Here is a 4,317-nt window from a genome sequence, read left to right as displayed (position 1 = left end):
AGATATAGATACACAAGTGCAGGTATGTGCTCCTTTTGTGTCGATTATTCGCCAGGCATCATGCAGTTTCTAGTTATCCCTAAATTAAACAAGATGCTTGGAGACAGAGAGACATACGTTATCGATGTAAGCGATGCACACGGCCGCTAAATTGCACAAATGAATACATCGCATGGTTCCCATCGACACGAGAAAGCAAGGTGCATGCCATAGATATGCATATTCGTGCTTGTATATATAGAGCACCCTATCAGTGCAATACATAATCATAAACGCAGTAGCGCAGCCAGCTCCTGATTCAACTTTGCCCTTTCTTCTCCCTGTACACTGCAGGCTCGTTTGCAGGTGTTTCCCCTTACGGTTGATTGCATATGTTATATATTAACCTCATAATAGTGCTTTCCGATCAAGCACCTTTTTTGCTCGTTTACTTGGTATACTTTCATCATCTACGATGTTAGCATAGTTCCGAAACCTATATATGGAGTTAATGCCAACACTTTTTAAGGACAAGATCAATTGAATCCTGTCTCTACTGATCTCTGCTGCATGTGTTGTTCAATTGCTTTTACTCTTGTTAATTCGCAGCGGATTCGGGAGAGCTATGTCGGGTATTCCAGAGCGGCAATCGTGGCCAGACTTGTTACACAAGCTTTGTGATGATGCCGATAAAGTTATCCAACAGGATCGACCGGACCTGCGTGTCCTTAACATGATAGTGGGTGTTGATCCGGAGCCACCAATTGAAGAGCTTGACCGCGTCATCGTCTGGTGCTTCGTTGACGTTGGTTTCAACTTCATCGTAGACCGGGTCCCGACCCAGGGGTAGCCTGTGATTCTGGCTCTTCATCTCTACTGGATACAAAGCTTCAATAAACTAAATAATGCGAACGAGTTCGATACGAACCGCGCCATGCATTCAAGCACTTCTAGTATATCCATTATCTAGATCTGCTTGCATGCTTTGATACTGCTTCCATCATACTTTGATTGTTGTATCAAATTAATAAATGGAATAATATATTGCATGTTCTATAATATAATTTGCTACCCTCCGTACTTTCTATCTGAAAAAAAGTTCATTTTACTACCTTTACCTATCTCCTATCTGCTTTGTCCATCTAACACCCTCAACAAACTTTAAGCTTGATTTACTTTGTTAAACTATTTCAATTGGTCCAAATCTACCCCTAATGAGATTTGGGCCTGTTCGCTTCAGCTTATAAGCCGGCCTTTTTAAGTCTCCGCATACAAGCTGAATTTCAAATCAAAAATTTGTGAGTAGGTAATGAACATGATGACTTCTATTAAAAAATATATTAATATTCTTATGGTTATTTTCATAGGTTTGAAATATTTATTACGAAATTGATCCTACCAGTACAAAACAGCATGAAAAGTAATCGTGAAAATCCCCAATATAATTTTCTATTATTAGGCATCATGTTATAAGTCATCCGGTAAAATTTGAACTTAAAACTCAACTTGTACATGGAGAAATAAAAAAGAAAATCTTATTAGGGGTAGCTTGGACAGCCTAAAATAGTTGAGGGGAGTAAATCAAGCTGATTTTTTTTTGTCAGGGGATTAAACACACAAAGTGGATAGGTGGATATAATAAAATGGAGACCTTTTCCTTTCTAGGTTTATGCTAGAGGCACACATATGGACATTATTTATTTTGATTTTCAGGTGACTGTAATACTCAATTTTGCTTCTAGACAAGTAAGGCAAATGTACTATCTTTTGCCCGGTGGTGTGTATTATCTCTTTTGCTGCAATCTTTATTATTTTCGCTTTGTTGACACTTGAAAAACAAGATTTGTCACCTCATTGGGGGTGATCGTGTGATCGTGTAACGTGACAGTCGAGTTAGCAAGTATTTTGAATATTCAATTCGGCTGATCAGTTTCGCAGGGTTGGGACAAGCCCTGATTACTTAGCTCGGCCATGCATTAGTTTAAGATATGGGGCCGATAATGATCAGTTTAACCAAAACAGTGGCCAGAGAACCTAAAAAACTTGCAGGTCACTTGGACACAATACTAATGTCGATAAAGATATTTGGCTAGTCTCAGTGCATGTTTAATAGAGGTTTCAAATTTTATAATGTGCATTAAATAGGGGGTCATGTAAGTATTTTTTTATGATATGGCAATGGATGAACAAGAAGAGAGATGAAAGGAGTTTCATATAAATAAAACCATGTGTGCCGCGTTAGAATAAAAAATAAACCATGGACACATCAGTTTCCGACTTAGCTTGTCTCTTGCATGTACTGCCCATGAAACACCAAAATTAAACAATGTATTGTATGTGCTCTTTCATCCATCAACCAAATGTGTGCTTATATGGTGTTTTCGGAAACAAAAAATGAAACCTCACGTTGGGAATAGCCAAAGAATCAACATCCTATTTAATTGATTGGCTATAATCTCCATCCTAAAACATAGCTACATTCAGGATTTAAAATTTATCCCAAATATAGAGGTTTGGAGTTCCAACAGCTGATATGATAGGTGAACGATCTAAAATACCCTTCGTGTAGCTGTGTGTACACATTTCTTTTTTTACTCCCTTTATTTTTATTTACAAGGCGCACACGCGTATTAAGATTCAAACTTTGCAATGTTTGGCACTAATATTTTTTTATTTTTATAATGTAAACTTTATATGGTTGGATTCGTAATCAAATATTCTCTACAATGTTTATAAGTTTATAGACATAAACAATGTACCATAAGATAAATGAATGGTCAAAGTGTTATTTGGAAGACCGTGCCAAATCATACTATGCCTTATAAATATAGATGGAGGGAGCAATCGTAGAGACATGAAAATTCTATGTATAGCAGCGATTACACATACTGTGCATGGTATCTAAAGCAAGATCTGTGCGTGGCAAGCAAATGATATATTGGTAGGCATTGACGTGCGTATGCCGTATGAACAGATTTTATGAAGGGCATACTTGACCTTTACTACTCTGTTTAATATTTCTTAAAATTTGAAATGTAGCTACTTCCTCCTTCCAAAATTTTAGCTATGCATTTAGATATACGCTCTGTATAGATTCATAGCAAAATCTACGACTTTAGAAAACCAAAACAACCTATAATTTACAGTGGAAAAAGTATATTTTAAGGTGGAGGCAGTAACGAATGTATTGTTCATGGTTGATTAGTTCAATTAGAAACACGAGAGAGAGATTTTCAACCGTGAAACCCAGCTGGTTCGCCTTCTTGTGCGGAGCTGATGCAAATCGAGAGAGTATGCACCTAAATTAGACACATTTTGAATGGGCCACCTAAATTATTACTAGCTACATGGCTGTAATTCGACATCATGGATGGATCCATCCATGGATATGGCAAAAGCAATGTTCGTTCATAGCTGTAATTTGACATCATGGATGGATCCATCCATGGATATGACAAAATCAATGTTCGTGCAAATCCAGAGAGTACGCGCAATCCTTTCAGTTTGGATATGCCGTGCATTCTATACTATTTTTAATTAGGGTGTGTCTAGATAACTCTCGATAACTTTCATTCTCCATAGACGTACAGAACTACCATCTCTAGCTTATGTCCACATCTTTTTAAATCAGGTCCTTTCCTTGATTAAAGTGTATGAGCAGTATTTTTTCTTAAGTGGCTGAGCAACAAAAGTTACTCAAAGGTAGCATTGCTAGCATAGGTTATTTACTAATTTGTTTTGAACCGGTGACAAAGATGTCCTAACAATCAATGTTGGATTGTAAATAAAAGTAAGTTTTCAATCAACTCCTAGACTTCATGCATGAATAAGAAATAACCATTAATTTTGACACATGAAATATGAATTTCTGAAATTAATAGGTTTAGATGCTCCAGGGCTTGCCTTGGGTCACAAAAAATTAGCTTCTTTAGAGCCCCATTCAACATCTCCTCCTACTCCTGTGGTTCTTCAGATAATTACCTGAACTCAACTTCAGGAGCTTCAAATTCTATGATCACATGTGGAAAACGGACCTTTAGTCCCAGTTGGATAGGGTCATAGATTCTGAAAATCCAACCGAGACTAACTATTTGAGACAAAACGGGGGTCTTTTAGTCCCGGGTCATTCACCCAGGACTAAAGATCCCCTTTAGTCTCGATTGGTAAAACCAACCGGGATAAAAGGTTCCAAAAAAAGATAAAAAAAGGTCGCGCTCCGCCCACGCCGGCCCTGCGCTCGGCTGCCCCCACGCATACCTTTGAGAGGGAGAGGGCGAGAGGGAGAGGGAGGGGGCAGCATACCTGTGCCCAGCGTGCCGCGCGTCCCGGCCTGCACCC

This window comes from Setaria italica, chromosome VIII (assembly GCF_000263155.2).
Source record: "Setaria italica strain Yugu1 chromosome VIII, Setaria_italica_v2.0, whole genome shotgun sequence".
In the NCBI taxonomy this organism is placed as follows: Eukaryota; Viridiplantae; Streptophyta; class Magnoliopsida; order Poales; family Poaceae; genus Setaria; species Setaria italica.
The sequence above is the reverse complement of the archived record's forward strand: the minus strand, read 5'-3'. Positions refer to the sequence as shown.